The sequence below is a fragment of the Protopterus annectens genome, chromosome 6.part0 (assembly GCF_019279795.1).
Source record: "Protopterus annectens isolate FY-2018-M chromosome 6.part0, PAN1.0, whole genome shotgun sequence".
NCBI lineage: Eukaryota > Metazoa > Chordata > Ceratodontiformes > Protopteridae > Protopterus > Protopterus annectens.
Window position 1 is genome coordinate 890,393,183 of NC_056737.1, and position 26,792 is coordinate 890,419,974.

Below are 26,792 nucleotides of genomic sequence, written 5' to 3' on the forward strand. Positions count from 1 at the left end.
CATAGTTTCCAATAGTAGTAGGAGCAAAAGCACTAAAAATAAATATTTTCAAGTGTATTTAAATATACTATCAATACATGTAACGCTTTATGAACTGTAGAAGAAAGCAGTCCTGGGAACATTGTGGATGCTGAGAAGGTGAAATCCTCAAAGGTGGAGTACTCTATAATTTAATTTCATGAACTCTAATTGGACCCTGACTCAGGAATGAGAATCATTCCTGTCATGGTATTAGAAAAACAAAAACAATTGGAGAAATTTTAAAAATAACAAAGGAATACACAAATTGAATACCATTTAAGGTAATTGTTCATGTTTAATATTATAATATAGATGCCCTGATTTTTAATCAACTTTAATAGAAAAGCAATCATTAAAATCTATGAAAAATCCTAAATTTTATTTTAACTGCCATAATAGTTCCTTATATTTTAGCATGTTTCTCAGTCATGCCCTCTTAAAGCAACAGATACCTTTTTAAAATGAGTATTTACTCTACAATGTTTACATCAAGCATTTTCACCATTGGTTTTTAATATTGTACATGCACTAATATATTCACCAGTGAAGCCTTCTCAGTCATTTCAATATAAATCACCTCACATTTTTGACAAAAGGAATCATAAATCATACTATTTGTGTAATTTAATTGACCTCCGACACCAATAACCTTTGAAAAACTTTGGACCCTCAATAATATAACAACATTATTTACATCTATGCCATCTGGAGATAGTTGGATGCTAGCCAAGATTATTCACTCACCTTAAAATATATTTTTTTTAAGTTAGTACTCTTTTTTTTTTAAGCACAAAACTCAGAGTACCACTATACATATTAAGACATTCATGGATATCTGTAGCAAAAGACTAATCTTCATGAATCATTTGTTCAGACATCTTACTATGGTGAATACTCAAGTGTCATAGCATGTTTGAACTCTACCGAGGAATCAGACATTTTGTAAGAAACTTTTTGTGGGAGATATTTAAAAATAGTTTTAAAATCAGTCTACCTCCTGTTCACTATTTCTGTGGCCATACTTTTATGCAGCATATCTGGATAACCACCCTCATGGAATATTTGATGAATAGTCTCCATTTCAACAAGAAATATGTCATTGTTAGACACTAAATGTGAAAGTCTAACCATTTGGTCCTTCACAATGTTCTACTTTAACCAAATGGGATGATAACTGCGATGATATGAGGTAGTGCCATCTGTGCAAGGGAGAGTAGGCAATGTATATGTAACATATGCCAGGATAGCTAGTTGGACCTTTGTAAATAATTTTATGTCATTTGACTATCACACTGATTTGTACAGATGCTTATGTTAAAAATACATTTGTAAAGTTGCTTATGTTAAAAATGCATCAACAGTGGGTCCTGTTGGACAGAAAAGAGACATACATGCATGTCAGACAGTATTATTATAACTGATTAAATGTATATGTTTAACAGAGAATTCTTAAGGAAAGAGGTTAATCTCAGTCCAGCTACTTTTGAAAATTAAATGGGTTGGTTTAGGCCATAAATATTTTATCTTACAGGTCTGATTGCAGTCAGAGGCAAAAATGTTTGGGAAAACCAAGACTATGAATCATACTGTATTGTCCTTAGAGTTGAACTTATTGCTACCCTGGAAGGGTGGAAGTTTTTGAAATTGTTTTATAGCTTTCAGATGTTGCTACAGATCTTAGCAAAGCTCTGGGTGTCTATTGTACCAGAGTCAGGTGACCAGATGTGATGTAATTCTATAACCAGCACTAAAATGATTCCTTAGATATTAGTGAGAGATATTCTGGAACTTTTGCAGCAGCACTTTATTTTTCAGAACCTGACAGGAAAAATAGACATCTCACACAACCACACACCTCATTTTGCCTTGCTATAGTAAGCAACTTGACACACTCCATCTTGCCTTGCTTTAGTAAGTAACATGGGAACAGTAATTCTTTAGTCAGGTCGTAAAATATAGTGAGATTAGTTAAGTATTGTTTTTCTGCATCTGTGTAAATCTATCCAATAACCAAGGAACAGTAATTCTTTAGTCAGTCAGGAAAATATAGTGAGATTGGTTAAGTATTGTTTTTCTGCATCTATGTGAATCTATCCAACTGTGTTATTTTTTATATCTCCTGTATTTGAACTTCTGGTGTTTATTGTAACTAGATAGTCAGTATTCTCATGTTATTTTCTATTTTATTATTTATAATTAAATATTTCTATATCTTTCATTGTGGATGGTCTTTTAGAGAATACTTGTAACATCTTATGAGTACTTATGTTTATTTTAGTGACACTGTGGCCGCTCCTGAAAGCCTTGCTGCACTGGTCACATTCTAACATTTGTATTAGTATTAATTTTACCCAGTATAATTGGGTATCCTTGTAAGAGCCTTAGAGTAGCTGACTGGTGGCAGTGTAATTACCTTATAGTCTGGGCAGAGGGGGCACAGCTGGTAAATCTGTGCCAACCTTTCCCAGGATTGTGTGTGTGTGTGTGTGTGTGTGTGTGTGTGTGTGTGTGTGTGTGTGTGTGTGTGTGTGTGCATGTGAGTGTGTGTGTGTGTGTATGTGTGTGTGTGTGTGTGTGTGTGTGTGTGTGTGTGTGTGTGTGTATGTGTGTGAAAACCAAATATTCAAGTGTGTGTGTCACCTACTTGGAACAGGGAGACAGAGCTCCAAAGTGGTCAGAGTAGAGTCTTGTCTGGGGCCTGAAGAGAGCCAGAGAGTTCAGCCCCAGGTCTGGAGTGTACTCCCTGTGTGCTACTAAGGGAAATTGTGCTTGGTGCAGAGATCTCCATATGAAAATACTGTGTGAATCCATCTTTGCTCCTCGTGGTCGTCCCTCACCAGTGTCAGTGGTGAGGACTGAGGCTCCTTTATTACTGGCCTGGAGTAGGGACCATCATAATAATCAGTGAAATGTGATTCAGACATTGGTACAGCTCATTACTATGTCTCCAAAGTGTTAACTGTACTGTTGAACCTGATTACACTAGTGGCTTTGTGAGTGGTTCATGCATTGCAATAACACACTCCACACACACACACACACACACACACACACACACACACACACACACACACACACACACACACACACACACACACACAAACACAATCATACACTCACTCCCACACATTCTAACATATATCTACATACACTAAGCCATATACAAGTCCTTCCCCACCTCAGCACTTGATCGCACTCATGGAAACAGTCACTCCACACTTACATGCACAAATCAGCACACACGCACACAAACACACACACATGCACTCACGCACACACATGATGCACGTGCGCGCACACACACACACACACACACACACACACACACACACACACACACACACACACACACACACACATACACACACTCTCTTAGTACATTACCTAACCCCCCAGTATGACCACCCAGGCCATACATCTCAACCTCTTACCACAAGACATCTGGACAAAACCAAAAATAATGGGGGAGGGTCAAAAGTCCAAAATCAGAGAGAGTTTTGAAATATTGCTGTTATAAACATACAAATAACAGGTTTTGCATTAGCATACATTTTAATGAATAATATGAAGTCTGAAACTGAAATGCCTGTCATTATTTAGTGATTCAGTACTCAATAATGTGCATTAAAAAAGACAAATTGTAGGAAGAAAAGATCAAAAAAAAATTGAGGGAAAAATCTGGATATTCTGTGAAAATCTGGACAGTTTTCAGCTTTGGCCCAGGCAGTCACACACACATACACAGGCATGCATGCACACATTCATTCACATGTACATTCAAACACACACACACACACACACACACACACACACACACACACACACACACACACACACACACACATACAAAGTCTCCCCAAACCCACATTTTTGCTGAACTTACCTGCGCTATGAGTACTCCCACGTAAGTGAAGTTATGTTTAATATATTTTTACAGCGGGTCTATATTATATTTTCAAAATTTTCAAACATCGAACACTATATGGTCGACACCATATGAGTGATGTTTGAAATTTCGAAAATATAATTAAAAAAAAATAAGAAACTATACTTACCTAAATGCTGTAGGCAGGGGGGCAAGCCCCCCAGCAACCCACACCCCAGCTACTTTAATATTCCTACTCTGAGATCGCACTGCATTAAAGTAAAGGGAAAATATTCCCTACAGTGATTTCCATGTTATGTGTGTGACGTTTCAACGTTTTGACTAATTTGGTTTGCTCAGTACACATTCGCCGTTTCTGATTTTCAATCACGCGATAGGAACCCTTTTACAGCAGTCACTTTTCATCCTAGACTAAAATGTTACTCAGGCTGAGCAAATCTGGAGCTATGAACATTTCCAGGAGCTTTAGCTTAGCTATAGCCACTCCTGGACTGATGCATTAAAATGTGTCTTCACCTACAGGGGAAAACCTCAGCAGTAATCTATGAACTCACAAGACTGAGTGTGATGTGGAAACTTTCAGAATTCTATATCATGTTAACCCTTTTTGTCTGTATCTGAGCAGATTTTTGTCCTGTTACCTCTAATAGGCTGTACGTACAGATCTATCGAAATCTATATATTATTTATGTTTTCATGAGCTGATCAGGGCAGCATTCTATAGGCTCATAGGTTTATAGTCTCCAGACAATATTAATGAGACCCAGGTGGAGAGCCAGTATCATTGGGTATGCTTTCTAAGCAGCTTGTAATCATTCAGAGGAGCATACACTGAACCTGCTATAAAACTGGTTATTACATTTAAAGCATATCAACAATGTACCCTTTAAGATTTAGTTTTAATTGCTTCAATTCTTACATTATTTTTATGCCAATCCAGCCTGAGTATGTGGTACCACGATATAACAAACATAGAAAGATTAAGGCTTTGTATGTTATACTGTTTAAATTCTCTAATAATATAGGTAATAATATTCTGTAACTGAGCTAGCACCACTTACCATGATTGTTGAGACCCAGATTCCAAAGCCAGTAAGCAACTCTACCACCAAGGAGGCTGAACTATGGCATGCAAAACCACATCTTGCATGTACTTAAATCCATTCCTCAATTCACTGTCACCTTTTATATGATGTGAAAATGCAAATGAACTACTTACATATTTGGAAGCCCTTTTAAAGCTTCAGGTACAGTCTTCTCTAAATTGTCCAGCATTTGAACTTCCCAGAGACCCCATTGTCCTGCAATAAGTTAGATGTGGCAGAAACTTACTGAAGCCAGATAGCTCTCCAGAATGAGGAAACAGGAAAGTATGAGCCCTCCTTGCAATGTTGAAAACAGTTTTTGGGTCTTCAACAATATAAATACGGCACCAAGGTTTTGAGTGGGGAGACACTGTATTATTTTGCAAAGTGTATGTTTGTTTTGCGGTAACAACCTGCCTTGAACAATTCATAAAGATTGCTACTTGCCTTAAACTGTAAATGCTTAATTAATTCTTTACACAAGGATGCTACTGTGACTTCAGCATTTAACAAAACTAAAATGCCAGTTTGCTGAAACAACAAAGGCAATAAACTTAAAAAAATACAAAAATGCCAAAACTGATTCAGATTAGTTGGTCTTCATTTGTAAAATAAAATGCTTAGGCAATACCCTACTTAATGTGATCATTTATTTCAAAATTGCAATGCACTGGCTATGTTGTACCTGCTTAAATGATTGCTGACATACCAGAAGCAACTTTCTTTCATTTGTTTTCATTCTACCCTCATATCATCCTACCTCAGATTTATTACTAGTCTGCTGCCAGCTATATCATATATCTGTTTGGGTCTCTGTGTATCAGTTTGTTGAATAGTCTATTCAGTGAAAGATTATTTGTCAAACCCACTTAAGCAAAATGTTATTTTAGCGAACAATCGTGTCAGCGAATTTTTTCACAGGGAGAAGAATTAGTGGGCCAGCTACTGACTGTAACAAACTTGATGGCCAACTACTTCCTTTCCCTATGAGAAAATTTGCTGAAACAATTATTTGCTAAAATAATGTTCACTTAAGTTGGTCCGACAAATACTCATTCGCTGAATAGGGTCTTTAGTAAAGTGATATAGACCCATACCTGCTCATCTTCTTATAGTTTAGCTATAATGGTGCATCTTGTCTCTTTTCATTATTAACTGCTTGCTGCAAATATTATCATAGTCAGCAAGTCCTCCCAGTTCAAAAGATTGCAGAATCATTTTTGATTCTGGGAAGATCAGAATACATTGAGTTCTAGTCCCACACCCAGCACATGGATTCATATTTCAGTACTTGCACTGTAGTGTTGCATGTAAGGGGATACTATATTATGGAGGTGCCCTTTCAGATGAATTACAAAATCCATATCTCATCTTTCTGTGATTCCAGGGTACATACGTAGAAGGGAAATGTTCACCACAGTTTTCTAAAAATAGGCCATAGGCTTAGTTGGGATATCCAGGTCTACAAAACTACTTTTCACATTTTTTTGTACACATTTGTTTAAGAAATATATTTATAATTATCTTAGAATCCTTAATATATAATGCATTTTGCCAGCCATGGATTAAAACTCAACACAAAGAAATGCATTATAATGCCATTTAGGAACTTGCTCACCCAAACTAATTACTCTATTGATAAATCACCCCAAGAGTTAACATGGTAGTTAGACATTTGGGACCATATGTTGATAATAATTTTCCCTTTGGCAGACATGTAGCCAAGATAGTAAGAAATATCATTCTACATCGCCCATCTCACAATCAAGAGTATGGCATCTAGTTCCACGAAAGTTATAGTACCACTCTAATGAGCTCTTATTAGACCCATCATTGAATACAATGCCCCCTTTGGCATGTATCTAACCAGGCACCTGCAACAGGTGAAACACCCTCAAAGATTTCTCACCAGGGGAATCAAGGTTATGAATACCCTGTCCTACACATATTGCCTTAAGACCCTGTCTATTTACTCAGCCTCCTACATGTTACTGATAGGTGATCTTTGCCTGCTATATAAGGCATCCTCACAGCCAGCTATGATGAAGCTCTTGCAGATCCATAAAACAAACAGCACCAGGAACACTAGATCCAAGAACCTGAGCTTTGTCTGTGACATAAATAAAACATGTTGGAGAGACTGATATATGTCTCAGAGGATCCCTGCACTATGGAAAAGGCTTTCCATCCATGTGAAGCGGAGTTTATTCCCGACCCTTTTCAAGCAAAACCTTGAACATTGGATGGGAAATCATAAATTCACCCCCAGTCTGACCCCCATGTCTCTGATAGAGGCTGACAGTAAGCTGACTAATCCAAAACTAGCGTACCCCCCCACACACAACCCTTAGCTACCTCATTACTAAATGCCCTACCATATAGACATTTAATGTACTTGAGAACAAAATTGGGTTGGGTTGCACAGAGAAGCTTATAAAGATACTGGTGGTTGATAACCTAGTACAAACCTATGAGCATGTGAATATATTTGGATTTTTAAAAAGTACTTCATGGTATCCCTCAACCCATTGTCCATAATCTTGAATCAGCTTAAGTCACAGTGAGCCAAACCTTATTATGGGAGCCAAGGCCTCAAGGCACAAAATAATCTGGGTAGATTGATGGAATAATGGGGTCTATGTCAGAACAAAGAAAACTCAAAATGTCGATCGCTCACATGAGCGAATAATCAGGAACTCAAAATCACTATTGAGGGGGCTGTGCCACCCCACCCCCTGCTAAATACATATTCCTACTCCAAGATCGCACTACAGTGAGGAAAGGGCAAATATTCTGATCTTCATTGTACTGAGATCCCAAAAATCCAAAATTGACTTCCTAATTATTCGCTCATGTGAGTGATTGACATTTTGAGTTTTTGGCATTCTAAAGTAGACCCGAATAATGCTCTGTCAGAGTGTACTATTCACACAAACACTCACACATAAGAACACACACACTCTCCAGGGAAGTTTTAGCATGATGCAGAGAAGAAGAGTACCAAACAGAAACCACAATGAGAAAGTAAACATGCAAAATCCATAAGGAGCAATAACAAGAGGTCAAAATCAAGTCTAGGACAGGAAACTATGAGGTAGCAGCACTGACCATCATGATATCATGTTCCCACTATGAGTATTACCTGATCATAGTAATAATGAATTTTTCCATTGATTCATTATAAAAGTTATTTGGGTGTACTTATTAAATCATCTGGAAGAGGGAGAAGTGTAGAATCTGAATATTTCTACTTATTTGAAGATTACGCCAGAAATGCGAGTAAACTCAATATGTTATTTATATGGTTTTAGGGAATGTCAAATGTTGCTTTTTAAATGCTAATGCATCTTGGTCTTCTTCACTTGTGAAATAAAATGATGCAGTATCCATGCCTTAAAGCTGCTTTTTTAAAGAATGTCTGAAAATATCTGACGGCAACATTTTGCATTTTCATATACAGCAAATCAGCAGTATAAATCTTATAAAATGATGACTTTCTTCTAGGCACAAAGATTATTTTTATAAATAACATCTTAAAATCCCATTTCACAACCTTTAAATTGAAGATCGGATTCAATAACTGAATATGTAAGCTCCACTATATAATCTTTAATATTGTTCACAAGCCTGGAGAGATGGAGAATGGTTTTAAAACATCTGTATAAATCAATAACATTAACTGGAGCTCACATCTTTAAAACATATGAAGTAAAACAAAATTACTTTGCAACGTTTCTAGAGAGCTGATTATTGTAATATGTCTTTTTTCATTCTGACTTTATTTAATTTATTCTCCCTACTTTTACATTTTTAAGTATGACTATGACTTGATTAGTGGTTGCAAATGCCAATAGAGCCTGGCAAGTAATTAATGATACATTTTTATATAAGAAAAGAGAACCTCAGCAATATTTCAGATATTTTCATTTCTGCATTCAGCTTGTTTTGCTTTTCTTTTTGAATGTTTTATTTACAAATGCAATACTTTATTAAAATAATTATAAAATGTTACATCGTGAAGAGAGAGTATGTAAATTATTAATTTCCTAGGGTAAAATCTGTAAAATATTTGAACCATAACTAGATTATTGTTTCAGAAATTGCTTCTACATATAAAAATAGAATCAAGAACATCCAGGCTAAATTAGAAACAGAATGCTGTGAAGATGATAGTTCATGGTTATGCAAGGGATTTTGTAAGAAATCAGCAGGACAGTACAGTATTACACACTGAGCACATTTTAAAATGCTAGCAACTAGATTTGAGGGACATAACAAATACAAGAAAATACTAAAACTTTTATGATGGAAATAGTAAGATGTCCTGAATTTTAAAATTAAAGGCACTGTTTAAAGGAAATACAGAAGAAATCAGATCATCAAGAAAGGAGAGCCATATAAGAAAGGAGGTAAAAAGGGACAGTAGCTGATGAAAAGCATGGTTCTAATTTATGCAGGAGAGCATTTTAAAGAACTATTTCCATTATTTAAGAAATGGAAAACACCAAGGCAAAGCGGAATTGATTAGGACACTGTGAGAAGGACAAAGAAGAAGAAAGGAAATACAAAATGAAAGAGCAGGTTAATTCAGGTAAAAAGTACAAATTCATATACCCCTGTTAGTATTGTGTTGTCACAGGAAGGAAATTCCACTATAATCCTCCTCCAATGGTTCACATTGCTAAAGCTGCTACCTACGTCTTTGAGTTCTACTCCCAGTTTGGTAGTTGTATTGATAAGGCAGTGGTCCCTATCTGCTCCAAATATAGTGAGAAAGTTAAAAATAGCCCTCTATGGTGGAATACTGATATAAATAAATTCTATAACAAGAGAAAGAAATTGCTTAATGCTTATTAAAAGTCTCGATCTACCTACCTTAAGATCACACGTAAGAAAACTAGTAAAGAGCTTAAGGGATTTATTAAGAAGCTCAAAGTTCAGTATAAACTTAAAATAGCCACTAAAACCAAACATAACTACAAATCTTTTTTAAGTATGTTAGGAAGGTAAGGACTAACACCCATCTTTGTCTGCAATAACACTGCACACTCTCTCCCAACAAAAAATATCTAATGTCCTGATTGACAAATTTTACTCCACCCACAGTTATAGCTATTCCACAGATTCCACTTTTATACACAACCTTTAATTGTTATGGAACAAGTGGTCTCAGCCTTATGAAAAACTAAGGACATCTCATCCATGGTCCCTGATAATATGTCAGGTTCTGTGATTATTAGTACCAAATATGGCCTATCTCACCCGCACTTAACCTCTTTAATTTAGGCTGCTCTACTTATCATATTCACAAAGTCCAGAAAACAGCAATTGTATTGCTATTACAAATGAGTGGCCTAGCCATAGGCCCAGGTAATTATGGATACATTAGTCTCACTAGCCTCATATGTAAAGCTATGGAACATATTATAATGTGGGGATTGAACATTTCTTAAACCTGGAAACTCATCTATTTGGCTTTGTCAAAGAAAGGCCATGCTTCTTTAACCTCATTAATTTCTTTGAAAAAATCAGTAATGCAATGGATAACAGTTCAGCATTACATACAGCATAACTAGATATGGCCTATACTTTGATACTATTGAATGAAATATTCCAGCAATTCACCTTCATGAAAAACCACTACCCACAAAATAAGCTGATAGGACTTGTTGGCTCCCAGTAACCCAGAATCTCTTTATTGACACTTCCAGACTGAGCGCTTTCAACAGAATAAAACAAAAGTATTCTAAGTTGTGCAATGGCAAATCCTTGAGCCAGAAAGGACTAAATTAGTAGAAAACAATGTATTCTCAGTTTTCATGCTTTCTGTACAGTATCTCACATGCTAAGCATTATTTCTCCAAAGTCCAAGCAAAACAAATGTCATTTCAACGAATCAACAAAACTTACCATTCACCTTTGATACCATTCCTCATGCAGGCATTGTTGATAAATCTGAATATAAATCCTTATTTTGTGGGGTAGATGGCTAACTGGTTGTCTGAAAGAACCCATCTTGTTGGAGTCTCATGTGCCACTTCTGGTGTTTCACAGGGCTCATTGTTGGCTCCTCTCCTACTTGGCATTTACTTCTCAGAACTTCAGACCAACTCTCCTGGCCTATGGTTATCTGAATTTGCAGATGAATCCAAACTGGGTGTTATTTGATTTTGCAATGATTAACAATAGTTCCCTCATTGGTCAGACCATGCTATCAGTGGACAATGGTCTCAAATTAAATGTTGGCAAACAAAATATTTTCATATACTGTGTGGTTAACACATTCCTTGTTTCAAACACTGTCATAAGCTCTTGGTTGTAATTTTTTATCATTTGACCATCATGTCTTTACATTAGTTTAGAAAGACTTCTATCTGGTTCTTCTAATTTCCAAAGACATCTCTAGATCCAAAGAAGGTTTAATTCCCCTTTACTCAGTCTTACCAGACCACTTTCTGAATATAATGCACCCTTTATCACATATCCATCTATACATATCACTCAGTTTGAGAGACCTTACAGATTTATAACTGAAAAGATCAGTGGCTTCAAAAATCTTAGTTATGAGGACAGACTGGCAATCTCTCTCATATATTCGGTTTCTTATAGATTCATCCATGGAGAGCTACATCTTTTTGATATATAATTAAGGCATGTTGGTGTGATAGATTCATATCCTAATGTATGCCCACATCTGGGGCAAATTTCCATTACATGTCAAGTAGAATAGCACCCATGCCACCTTCAAGGTATCCATACATAACTGGATGGGCAGCCTCAAATTCTCCCTTGATCTTCTCAGTTTTGCCATTGTTGAGGCTGGAGGGAATTTTTGAATATGGATTTTTGTTTAGGTTTGCAATAGTCTGCAGACTAATTGCCTAATAAATACTTCTGAACCTATGAACTTATTCCTGTTTATATTGTCAATGCATATGAGAAATAAGGAAAACGATTTCTAGTACTTTAGAAATAATGTACATATTAAGGCACACTAATCAGTTTAGAATAATCCTTTTCATAATGTTAGTTCTGCAGTTGGTAGTTACTAGACATGCAGTTGAGAATACTGTTGAGGAGTCAAACCCTATTTCCTAAATACCCCAAAGCAATTAGTGCTTAAATGGCATGATTAGAAGTACATTGCAGCCAAATGGATACTGAGGAAATTAAACCATAGACTACAGGAAACAGTGCACTAACATCTCATAGGCATAATAATGTGTGCAAACTGCCGGATTCAAATCAGCCCTCCAAAGGGTGCATCCAGAATTAAGCCATGGACCTATTGAATTGAAGTCAAACATTCTACCACTGAGCTTTACCCCATTCACTTACAAATAAACATCTAAACAAGATGCGCACAATGGGCACAAAAACAATTACAAGTTTTACAGTTGTGTGTGTATATATATATATATATATATATATATATATATATATATATATATATATAGTTAGACAGATAGATAGATAGATAGATAGATAGATAGATATAGATATGGATGTTTCTCTCTCTCTCTCTCTCTCTCTCTATATATTCAATTACATTAGTATGTTTGATTGAATAAAGTACCTCAATAGCATCAGGATTTGAAATCACTCTGTAGTAAATTTTATCAAAACAACTAATTTCAGCGAAACACAAGCAAGAGAAATAGCAAAAGGTAAGCCTGTGTAGAGTGGAAGATAAGACTCCTGCACCCCCTTAAGCAATATACCGTTCTCTGAAGTAATTCAGCCTTGAGGGTGAGATGAGCACCTTTTCTGAAAGGAAATGAGGCATTGCTATAGTGCTGATATGATCTGAATACCAGTGCAAGCCTCTCTCTAAGCATATTGTACTTAATAAATATGGCTAACAGTTCCACTGCATTTTCTATAGTTGTTACTTTAACTTAGAACATAAGACTTTTAAATAAGCTTTCATTTCATGAATGCATAATTTTTTTTTTTGCAAGACCAAATCTGGAAAATTAATTCTTCAAATGAACTTTTCACCTTTCACCTCTCAGATCCTACCTGACTATCCTACGTAACTCAGAATCATTTTTTTTTGCATTCCAAATATAACCCTGATGTTTATAATAATAAAACGTCTTGACAACACTTAAGAAAATAAAATAATATCAATACAATTTTAAAAGAATGCTTAGTAAATTGAAGTTAAATGTTTGCTTATACCTACTACAGTAATTAACCTTTTTCAGTGAAGCATTTCATGCTGGCGGTTGATTGTTTTACTGACTGTAATAATATTAGCAACCAGAAAATATCTATAATGGATCTGCTTGCCAATGTAGATAAAACAAGCTATTCATTTTTTTGTCTGTTCTCCCCTAGTTGAAAAAATGAATCTGCCATGACAGCTTCATTGTTATTTGTTTTTTTTAGTCTATGCAACATCCTGGAAAAAAAAGCTGCCAAAACTACATTCTGTATGTTTTTTTCCAGAACTGTTGCATGCCATAATCCTACTCCAACACAGGAATTAAATCACCACAAATTGGAATTGCATTATATAAATCCAGGTAGGAGTGATATAAAAAGGTTAGGACATTAATCAAACTAACAGAGATTTATACAAAAGTATGCAGATACAGTGTGGTATTCCTGAGTAAGAGAAGATCATATGAGTATGATAATGAGCTCAGGAGGAATGCACACCTGGGCATCATTTAGATGCATGAGACTCATGAGCAGTTTACATCCTTGCCTTGATAGGTATACTATACATGGAAAGTAATATACTGTCTACATGTTTAGAGTATGCAGGTAAAACAGGCTCAAAATGGATTATCATTTCAAAAGAACTGGTGAAGGTGGACAGAGGACATGCAGTAGGTGCAGATATCGAGCACCCATTATTACTTAATTGATGACAACAATGTTGCATTACTCAGAACCCTATTACACTTACTGATCAGCAGTAGCTTCACTGGTACAGACTCTGTATGTCAGTGCTATACACCATTTGTGATGTGCCATGTAGACCCTATACTAACCTGTATACAGGACAAACCCAGCTTGCTGGTAATAAAGCTGATACTGCATGGCACTCATAGCTTCAAGGACATTTCATTGGTCTGTATGTACTGTAATATGCTGGACATAGCCAAGCAGTAACAGGGCTACCAGATGATTCCTTATTTTCCTCCTGAAAATCATGACTAAAAGCATCATATTCATCAGTACCAATATGAATCTTAAACTATTTTGTAATTATTCCATGGGGGTCCAAGTCTGCTGCTAATGTCTGGAGTAATAGTTGCAGTCATATAGCTGTATGTGCAATGCCAGCTGAAGAAGTGGTAGAATGCATAAATCTAAAGATGTTCTAGTCATGCAGCTACAAGGTGGTATCCAATGTTTACAGTTTCATCACTAAAATGTGTACAGGCACCTTGGGTATAACATCTGTAATATCTTTCAGGTTTCTCAAATACCCAGACAGACTGAATGTATAAGCAGCCTCCATAAGATTTTTACTGCAACTGTCTTCTATTAAGATGTGTACTACATGATATGCATTAACTTTCTGTGAAGTTTCCAAATTTTGAAGATATGCACATCAATAAAATAAATAGTCATTTTCTTTAGTTTTGCTATGCCATTTTATAAGTTCTGTGATGTGTCATGCATTACTACATAGTGATAATTTTTAAATTATCTTTATCTCTTCACTAAACACGTCCCAAGTATTTTGACTGAGATTGGGGGGAATTTAATAAAGCCTACACAGTCTTTTTTACCATGTAGGCATTGTGGCACTCTGCTTGCATGAAAATAAGCAGGTTTGCAATTCAGTAAACACAGCTAGGTAGCGCACACGCACATGCCGACACAGAAGTATCAATGGCATGCAAATCACCTCATAAACAGGTGAATTTCATGCAAATGTGGAAGGTAGAGTGATCCAGCAAGCAGATAGGCAGCTCTGCAGACCCTGTGTCAGTGTCTGTAGTCCATGAACAGGATTTTAGATAGACAACAGGGGCTGTAAAAACATAGGTAGATGGACAGAAATGGCATACCACATACAGATATGAGCAAAACTATTCACTGTGTATCCAAAAATGTAAGGGAAATAATTTAAAATATATTTTTTTAATGAACTGGGTATGTTTGCACAGCATGCCGCAGTGCACAAACATACTTTTATGAAAAAAAAAGAGTGGAAAAAACACATTTAGTAGTATGTGACAGAAATGTATTATAGGACCCTGTGTGGAGTATTTACAATGGTGGAATGGTGCTGTTGCTAATGAGGTAGGGCCTGGAACTGTGTAGTTTTCAGGTTGTGTGCACGGATCCCTGTGCAAATGAGGTGAGGTTACTGAACAGCACAAATGGCCATCCGTGACTGCATATCCCTTCCGTGTAGGCACAGAACCATGTTGGTGTCCACAGAAGAGGTAGCTGACATCAAGAGGGGATGCGTCTGAGGATTTGTAAGCTGATTAGAGCTCAGCTGCACCTGTTTGCGCAGTGCACCACTGTGCTTAGCAGGGGGGGTGTACAATGACTGCTAAGCTTTGGGAATTTTAAGTGAAAGAATGCTAGGAGCTGCTGCAGGTCTGCTACATCTGTATGTGCTAGATGCTGAAGTCAATGCTGCTGTTGGTGCTGCTGACAATAGGCCCAGGGTAACCTTCAAAAAGCTGCATGAGCTGGAAATTGTAGAGCACTATAGGGTGGACAGGGAGATTCTACAAGAACTCACTGAGCTCTGCCACCCTCATCTCAGACCCAGAGACAACAGAGAGGAACCCATCCCAGTGGAAACAAAGGTATGTGTAACCATTAGGATAATAGCCACAGGTACCTTCCAAAGACCAACTAGGGACATGATGGGGGTCTCACAGGCATAACACCAGGGTACTTCACCAGTTCCTGGATGCCATGCTACCACATGCCAGTGAGCACATTTATTTTTCCCTCAGCCCTGAGATGAGAGCCAGCAATATGAAACACTTCTACCATGTAGCACACTAGCCTGAGGTACTGGGTGCCATAGACTGCACTCATGTACACATCAAGACACCACCCAGTAAGCAGGGGTAGAATCTACATTAGCTGCAAGGGGTACCTCTCTATCAACTGCCAGGTCATGTACAATGCCCAGGGCATTATCATGAATGTGTGTGCTGGCAGCCCTGGCAGTTATCACGACTCCCATATCTAGCAAGCATCACAGCTGTACCAGATGTTTGCTAGGGGGGACATCCCACATGGCCATTTACTGGGGAATGCTGGCTATGCCCTGGAACCATGGATGATGACACTCATCAGAAATGTGCACACACCTATGGAAGAATGCCATAATGAGGCACATGCACAAACTAGGAACATCATAGAGTGTGTGTTTGGGCTGCTGAAGTCACGGTTCCATTGTCTCGATATATCTGGTGGAGCCCCGCAGTACTCTCCAGCCACATGCGCACATATGTTTATAGTATGTGACATGTTGCACAATATGATCCAGCAGAAACAGCTGTAGCAGGATTAGCAAAGGGAAGGGATGCACAGCCCCCTACCAGTGCCTAGGTTACCAGAGCCACCATCACAAGAGGACTTAGAGGAGGAGCCCTCTGATGATGTCCCTGTAGGCAGACGCAGGCATGCCCAGTACACCCTGCATTGGCTAAAAGACAATGCATAGCACATTCACTGACAACCTACGGCCCTAGCCACTGACACCTTACTCCTACTCAAATAAATATATAGTAAACATGTTGATGCCAGGCAACCCACACAACCTGTATCTATCCATGTATTGGTTGTGTACTGCTTGCAAAACACAGAATCAGCCCTGAACTACAGGTCTCTCAACTGCTGCATTCGCAAGGTAAGTCTCTAAGATAAACACTATTGTAAGGATTACTATAATATATCATACATATAGATCTGCTGCTGTTATGCAAGGAAATATAGTGGGCTAATTGGACAGATGCAACATCCACATGGGACTACAGATACCCAGTACAATAGTATGTGTTCCTTAATAGTCACTAGGCCTCATGGTTGGAATATTCACTACATCAGTCAATAGAGATGTAAAACAGTGGGCTCACATGATATTTGGACTACTGTATATCCCAGCATATCATGTGCCATTGTCCCCCCACCCCCAACACAGCAGTGTACCCATACAACTGCTTTAAATGAAAATCACCTATGGTATATCAGTGGACCAGGCAATCTCAGGGCTGTAACATAGATATTGTTCACACCATTGTATGTCTCTCCTCACGCAGGATAACAATGTACATATTTATGCTGCTGATTGTGTGATGAATGACTTATCTCTGTCTGGTTTCCTGAGTGGCTCAGTGGACTAGGGAAACTAGCAGAGATGATGATGTTGATGGTTTTAAGCTGGAATTACTCACATCTTTTGCTTGTGAGGTAGTACTATGTTGGTGTTTTCACAGACTGTCATACCTCTTACTTCAATAAATCTGGACAAAGTCAGTAAGATGGGGGGCAAAGGCCCAAACATAGGGACAAATTTAAAATATTGTCCCAATAAACCTAGAAAGTCACTAGAAGTAAAGGTGTTGCATTATTACATATCTTCTGAAGAACATAACATATGAAACACAAATGTCCGTCTGTAAGTAGTATAATGTAGTGAAATCAATATTCATTAATTCACCAGAGGACCACAAATGTATGAGGAACAGACCAAACATATGAGGCAAAACTCTGGGCATTCTGTGGAAATCAGGATAGTTGAGAGGTATGCAGACTGTCAGTTGTTGGAGTAACATTACCAACTACAGTCACAGATTAAGTACAGCACACAGCTGGGGAATGCTGTGGACAGTTTGAGTGAAGTGCAGTGCTGCAGAAATACGGGCTGATGTTAATGTCTGTAACATACAAAATCCCGGACAGGAGTACAGGTACGAAGCCAATCTGGTGGTCCCCTGCCATAAACAAACTTTACAACAAAAGGAAGAAACTGTTGCAGAAAAGCGAAACCCCCCAGGATGCAAAAATCTCCTTTATCAGTCTCAGTAAGAAGCTGAGATTCCTCATAAAATCCTCCAAATCTTGTTACGAAAATAAAATTGCCAAAGATTCCAAAGACAACCACAAGGCATTCTATAACTATGTCAAGAATCTAAATGGTAATGCACAGATCTGCTCTGAGCTGCAACAGAATGGCATTAAATATACTGATCCCAAGGATATTGCGAATATCCTGGCAGATCGATTCAGTGCCAGCTTCACCCCCCTCTCACCCCCTAAATGGCCCATCTCAATACCAGGAAATTGCCAAATTCTGGTAATAATGGCCACACAGGTAAAAAATGCACTCTTCAAAGCAAAGAATACAGAATCCATGGGACCAGATGACATCCCGGGCTGTGTACTACATGAACTACAAAATGAACTGGCACTTCACCTAAGTGTCATGTTTAATTACACCGTCACCTCAGGCTTCATGCCCACCGAGTGGCACACAGCTACAGTTATCCCACTCCACAAGGGGGGATCCACCATGGATCTCGGGAACTACCGCCCCATCCATCTGACGAGCCTGATCTGCAAGGCCATGGAATGTATTATCATGGAACTTATAAACAAAGACATTGTCAACCTTAAAACATTGGACCCCACCCAATTTGGGTTCCTGAAGGGCCGATCTTGTCTCTTGAACCTGATTGGCTTCTTCGAATCAGTCTCCAGAGCCATGGACGAAGGTAAGGCAGTCCACACAGCCTATCTGGACCTTGCCAGGGCCTTTGACACCATCCTCCACTCTGGAATCATAGATAAACTTACTAAGCTGGGCATTAATCCATACATGACCCGATGGGTTGCCAACTAGCTTACTGACAGAACCCATGCTGTAAAAGTAGCTGACTCCAAATCCAGCTCCAGGAAAAGTGACAAGTGGAGTACCTTAGGGTTCAGTCATGGGACCTCTCTTGTTTGTCATCTACTTCTCTGAAGTACAGGCCAACACTAAGGGACTCTGGCTAACAAAGTTTGCAGATGACTGCAAACTGGGAGCCATTATTGAATCCCCAAATTATGTGGATACTCTACAAAAGGGCCTTGCAGAAACAGATGCTTGGTGCCAAAGCCATGGGATCAAGCTTAATGCCAAGAAATGTATAGTTATCCCCTTTGGAAAAAACATGTACCCTTGAATTACCACATAGGTAGCAGTACACTAAACACCGAAAGTGTGATAAGAGACTTAGGGACACAGGTGGACAGTGGTCTCACCTTTAATAATCACATTGCCACAACAGTCAGAGAATCCTTCTATGTGGCACACCTCATCACTAAGGGCTTTTCATCCAGAAAAAAGGAGGTCATTGTCCCACTGTACTCATCCCTCATTAGACCCATTATAGAATACAACGCTCTATTTGGTATGTCCCTCTCAAGACATCTGCAACAACTGGAAAGACCACAGAAATACCTCACTAAAAGAATCATAGGCCTAAAGTAGATGCCTTATGCTGACCGCCTTAAAAAAACCCAGCTATACTCTGTCGCATATCATCTACTCTGAGGCGATCTCTGCTTAACATACAAGGCCATGTCAAACCCAGAGTTGCTGAACATGCTACACTTAAAGAAATCCCAATTCCTCAGAGCCACACGCTCCAGGGATCTAAACCTTGTCATCACAATAAACAAAACATGCTGGAGGGATAGGTTACTGACCCAAACTCTGGAATAGACTGCCCATACATGTCAAGCAGAGCGCCTCTTTGGCCCTCTTCAAAAGGAACCTTGACGATTGGATGGGAGAAAGGAAATTCTCCCCAGAGATCACATCAGTCACCCTGCTAGACAGGGGTCCAGGGAAGTAAATTGTGTGGGAAGAAATATCCAGGGAATTGTTATGGCTAGGCTTGTATAGGCTCTAGGGCCTGTAGCTTAGTACCAACCTATGAACCTATGAATCTATGAATTGGAGTCACCTTATTAGTACTGACAGTCCCACTGACCATGCCCATACACTTATTTAAAATGAAGATAATAATGTTATATTTCATAAAAATGACCTGTTATGTATAAATGTCTATACAGATAGATATATGTATACATATCCATCTGTCACTATCTATCTCCCTCACATGCACAGTATAGCTATTGCTATGTAGTGTCAAATAGATATGTACATATATATATAGCTATACATATTAAAATGATACATACACCCCCTGTATATCTACATAACACATATACATATAATACACACATGCAGCTACATTTATATATACATCACTGTTATATTCAGAAACATGTGTGTGGATGTCTGCATTGTCCGACATGCCCTAATAATGGTAAGTAAATCTCCTCTATCACACAGCCATACTGTTGCTCAAAGGATCCAAGCTAAGGGTGCAACAGTACAAAGTCCACCTACCCACAGAACCCTGTGCCTGCTGGAAGCCACCACATAGACAGACACAGGTGACCAGATGCTGTAAAGTATAATGCTGTCAACTCATGTATGGACAGGGCAACTTCTCCCTGCTCAAAGTTATGCCTATGTAACTGCAAGCAGCCACATGTGGCCATACTGGTATCTGTACACACATAGCTAGGATAATTACAGTTATCCCATTGTTAGGATACTAGATGCAGATAACAGTATGAAGCAATATCACACTGCAGGCTACAGGTGCTCATCAACACAGGCCTAGTTTGTGTAATGTACAAGTACTGTGCTTGTAATCACACATACAACAGACATAATGTGTGGCATGTGCGATAAGCACTGTGATCTATAGTGTGTATGCCTAGATAGGTAGGGGTTCTAATCTCACTCCAGCCCACTTGGTGCATGACTGTGTCAGAGCCTGTGTGTATCCTCCTGCAAATGAATGGACATGCCCTCATAGGCTATCCATCTGCAAGTGTTATGCACTTTTTGGCCCTGTAACATCCTTCTGGCTTCTACACTTCCTTCTTCTACAAGGCCTGATGATGTCAGACACCTTAAGACTACCAGATGACAGTATACAATCAGATGTAAGCCATGGTGCATGCGATAAGTACTGTGATCTATAGTGTATAAGACTAGCTAGGTAGAGTTTCTAATTTCACTCCAGCCCACATGGTGCTTGTGTATATATCCATATGGTGTAATCTAGACATATGTAGGGTTTTGCAGTGTTTTATTTGTAGCAGATGATGTGGCCTCCTAAAGGACTGACTACAACAAGGCCTGTCATCAGGCATAATATGTCCTAAAATGATAGTAGTAGCAGACATGAGGTCTGCTGTGTGCACCATGTACTGTGATCTGTAGTATGTACGATTACATAGGTAAGTGTGCACACCTATATACAGCCAACCTGCACTACATGTATGCCTTCACATATCCTGTATGCACTGACTGGAAGTGGTGTTAGCCTCAATGTAGCCGTGTGTTTGGGTGAGCCTGTTAGAGCATTTTACATTATGTTATGGAACCATGAGATGTATGAATTGAACACAGAGAGTACTGTAGCCTTTGATTGTCACTGGTTGGAAAGATGTGGATGCATTCACTGTTGTACAACCAATACCGACAGGTTTGGGACATACATCCCAGACTGGTAGTGGTATACTGAATGTGGCAGTCATTACAGCTATCATTGTGTGCAATGGCACCCTTGATATGTCACTACACAGGCATATCATACAACTTTAGCAGCCACAAAGGTTCCAAGGTACACCAATACACATTGTAGAGAACATGTCCTATGGAGTCTATGTCAGAACCATACATGTGCAGTCTGTCTCTGAAATGCTTTGGAGGGGATGTGTATGGCTCCATACAGGGAGGTATCTGTTCTCATTGTGTACTTCCTGTGTATCCATGACAATGCTAACAGATGTCACCTGTGCTACACATCGACAGCAGCAGTGTGGTATGCATAGTACATGCTGGTGAGACAGGTATGTAACACAGGCACTACCCCTACATGAAACAGGCTCCCCATGCATGTCACACATCTGCTGTGACGCACATCATCTGCAGGTTACACATTGGGCTGCAGAACACAACAATCATAACTGTTGCTGGGCAACTGTTGGTATTGGACACAGGATATATGTAGATGCATCATCTTCATCAAAACTCTGGTGGCACTTATGAAGGGTAGCAGACCTTCTCACAGATTAGGGATAGATGAGTATGCTGAATGCCAAGAATGACCTTGTTAGCCTGTTATACACATATGAACCTATGGAGCCATGCAGTTATAGTGTTGTACCTTGCTAATGACATATGTCTGCCATGCTGACATGCCATCCTGTGCTGCTTTATTTCCTCTGTGTATCCATAGGTTATCCCAACAGACTCCTGTAACAGAAACAGAAACATGCCCGTGACACACCTGTCATTGTGTAACTATACAACCAATTCAACAACATTCAGCATAAGGACCACATACAGAAATGTATGTGGCATACACGTGACAAATGCCAGCATACAGTGCCTCTCGTTAACCATTACAAACAGCAATGTAAACCAAACTGCATTACACAAGTACATGTTAAGTAATATAATGACCCTGTGCATCAGATCCATAGCTTTGTTTCCCTGCATCAATGTCAAAGATGATAGGGATGTGCCACAGGTATCATCACTTGCACAATATGTTGTGTGGGAATGCAGGAGGCCTAGGCTGGCCCAAACAGTAGACAGCATGTGTGTGAGTCTCGGAGAAGCATGTAAGATAGCCCATGTAGAGGTGCTGTGTGTCTGTAGGTGACCTGCATTTAACAGTGGTGTATGAGTGTGTGCATGTACACAGTCAAGCTCATTGCAAGCCCTATACATGTGTATGTTGGACAGCTTTGGACCATACATGATAGAGTTGACAGTTCACCGTATCTGGCCCTGAACACGGGAACTGGCTCTGCCAGGAGTTGCACTGGCACTTCCATGCCCAAGGTCAGATCAGAAGTGGTGCTAGTACCTGATAGTGACTGCTGCTGGGACTGTGTCCCCATGGGACCACCCAGGACCATGACCCCATGGCTGCCACATCATGGTGTGGACAGCAAACTCCCATCTGTAGCACTGGATGTACTGCCACTATGAGAGTGTGAGTGTGCATGGCCACGTGGACTCTCAGCAAATGATGTTGCTGACTCCAACCACACGTTCCAGCATAAACAATGTGCAGTCCAAGACAGACACTGTCTCAGTCCACTATCTGTCCACTGCATCAGTGAACCAATCCAGGATGCCCCCAGTGTGGTGGAGGCTTTCACAGATGTCAGACAGTGTGGCATCCATAACCCAAAGCATACACCTGGTGTTCCATTCAGAACATGTCTGTGCTTCCATGACGGCCCAAAATATGCACCAACTGACCCATGATGTGACACCTGCAACAGCTAGTGGATGGACAGCAGACCTCCTAGAAGCACCCCTGTGAATCCACCTGTGTGGGACCTCACCAGGTCTCTGGCTATGGCCAGTGTCTACACTCATTGGAGCCATAATTGCCACACTTTCCTGTTCAATGTCTCCACCCTCTGACTGTCCAATATCTGTGGCTTCTGGGGATGAGGTAAGTGTAGCCATACAGACTGTGTGGGGTGACAATGGGGGAAGAAGAGTGATAGCTACCTCTGGAACAAAGTCAGCCCCTGACACTCCCACCTGTGCCTCACCGTGGCCACCATCATCATCAGTGTCCAAGGGGGCACTGACATCAGGTTGTGTATAGGGCAGACTCCAACTCCCACAGTCACCTGCAATAAGAATGAAAAAAGCAGTATATTAATACCTGCACTATTGTGTATGAAAAGCATCCAATACATAACAATGAAGACCCACAACTGGGTTAGTAGTCAAACAACTTCCTTCTCTGCCTTCATCCACAAAGCACTACCTTGGAACACAATTCAAATTCAACTCAGGACCCTTATAACCATTACTTAAAATAAATCAAGTCAAACACAACCAGTAGTATTTACCTTTTACTTACTTAGTATGACACTATAATTGAAAAAACAACACATAAAACCCAGTACAACTCTCTTCACAATTATATGGAAAGGACTGCGGTGGTGGTGCTGCGGTAGCGTTGTCACCTCACAGTTAGACGTTGCCCATTCGATTCTCAGTTAGAGCGTCTTCTGTGTGGTGACATGCGTGAATGGGCGTTCCTTCGTTGAAGGTTGTGCGTTAGGTCCAGCAAGCCAGCATGTAAAACTCTACTGCCAATCATTAGCGGACAGGAGTTCCGCTGTTGCGACCCCTAACCGGGAAAAGCAGAAAGACACAAACAAACAAACACATTTCACTGCCTAATATATTTGCCTTCAACCTGTTGTAATTTAAAAGGCATTTCAGATTCCTTGCCACTTTTACACCAGGAGCCTTATCTGCTCTTACCTGTAACTGCCAAAGTATCTCTGTTTGTTGAACTAAACTCCTGTGACTACCCCTTCTCGAAAACTTAGGTACCTCTTCCAGACTGGCATTTAAAAACATCCTATGATGTTTACAAACATAATTACATGTGCATAGGACATTATTCTGGCCTTTAATCATACTAGACTATAATTGTTCCTTAACAAAACAAGTGTCATACTTATCAGGGGCAGGACCACTGCTTTGGGCAATATCTGATGGACCTGTGAAAACTTGAGGGTGGGGTAATGTCAGTACCACTGCATGTTGCAGCACAACAAGGTAATACGTCCATATAGCTCACATTTACAGTTCCTGCTGTGTTACTTGTTGTATTGGTCCTACTCTGCGTATGAGTGTATGTATACCTGAAGTTACACCACCCCTAAAGAACAAAGACTTGATCCTCACATAAAAGTATCTACAGCCTGACACACTGACTGCTACAGTAGAACAATGCTGATCACAGTAAGCTTACCTGCACACTCCTCAGCTGTAGAAACTGTGGCACCCACTTTCACAATGTACGGTGTGATGGGTGCCTAGGAGCTGTAGCATGTGCCCAGGTATGCCAGGAATTCCTCAGTGGCTAAGAGTTGGTGTTCCACTGCAGGCCCTTCATTGGCAACAGCATGATCCCTGGCTATATCTGCTGCCCATCTACATGCAGCATTAGTCATATCGGTTGCCTGGTGTCAGACCTGCTCATATGTCCTGCTCTGCTGGCCCATGGCATTAATATCACAGACAAGGTCTGACCACAGTGCTGCCCACTGTTCCCTATTATGTCTCCCCTGGATAGCAGGATGTCATGATGCTTGCCTTAGTCCTCGCAAAATTATCTCATTCTCCACATCCAAGAAGGGTGGATGTCATTTGTGGTATGTATTTCCTGAAAGACAACACAAGGGGAACATATTACAGGATCAAATACATGGACTTCCACTATGTACAGATACTGCAAGGGCAAAATGACCTGCACTATCCACTGCTTGCTCACATATGTCATACCCAACAGTGTGACAACATACAACATTTGTGGATCCAACCAAGATAGTATCAATAGTGAAGTATTTCCCTGTGTGCCATGAGAAATTCTGCTGTATGATCATACACCCAACACTCCAGTCTATGGTGGTGTGTTCACTAAGGCCAACCACCCAATAATATGTCATAAGACCAGTACCAGACAAATAGCAGTATGCTGTTACAACCAACAACAGCAGTGTGCCACAATGACAAAAGACAATGCAACATTGGAGTATTGTGCATTCCCTGTAGGTGTAACACAGCAGGATATCAATGATATGTCATTATCACAGGTGTAAAACAGGCTTACTGCTGTAATCGCTATTCTTCATACCTGTATCCTCCTATCTGCATCCTGTTATACACTGAAAGTAGTTACATATCTGGTGAAGTGCAGTACTCTGTTGAAATGTGCTAGTAGTAATGTTTTGCAAAGGCATGTTCTGTGTGAGTAAGGTATCATACAGAATGGTTCCCCATAGCCAGCTGTCTGCCTTTTAGACATGCTCCCCAACAGCAGGTGATTACCTCTAAACCAATCTGTGGTTTTGAAATGCTAATTGCAGCCAGCATATCTACCACACTATCATTAGCCAATGACATGCAGCCACTGTGCAATATATAAGGCCTTCATGTAGACCTGGGACTCTTTCTTAGCTGTTGAGATGGACACTACTGGGGTGAGTGGACTACATCATCATAGAGGGTAGGTCTTTAGCAAAAACCTTTGCATAGAGCTGTGTGTACCACAGGCTGTAGCTGCTGCTGCAGGTAGTAGACATGGGCAGAGAGTGTGAACACTTCAGAAGACAACAAGCTGTAGGTGTATCTGCGTCAGCTGTGTCAGTCTTGTTGTAGAGACAGTGCCAAGGTAAGGGTACACTTCAATTAAGGCATGTGTTTAAGGTATGTATGTTAGGCAACTGTATCAATAACAGAGTACTAGGTGACATAGAGTACTGCTATATGGATATGTGAAGTGTGTCCCTACCTGCAAGCTTGACTTCATGCACTGAAAAGCAGTTATTTACTTTGCAATGGTTTGTGTGGATAAAGAGTGCATTACTGATCCATTAATTGCTACCTTCACAATAATGAAATTGAAATGCAGCACAACAATGGATTTGAACCCAGGACTGAGTGTGGCAAAATGTACTGTATGTAAGTATTTTAACAGACTGAGCTACCGAGACACTGCTATACCAGGTGTATTTGCAAGATATATGTGCACACATACAGGCTGTGAGAAACATTTTTTACATCTATCAGTATGTGCATGACTTTATATGGATGTATTTCGGCACCAGAGTCTCAGTTGAATATGTACTTTGCCATTAATGCCTTAGCAGGTGCCTTTCTACATGTTGTTGATAAACGG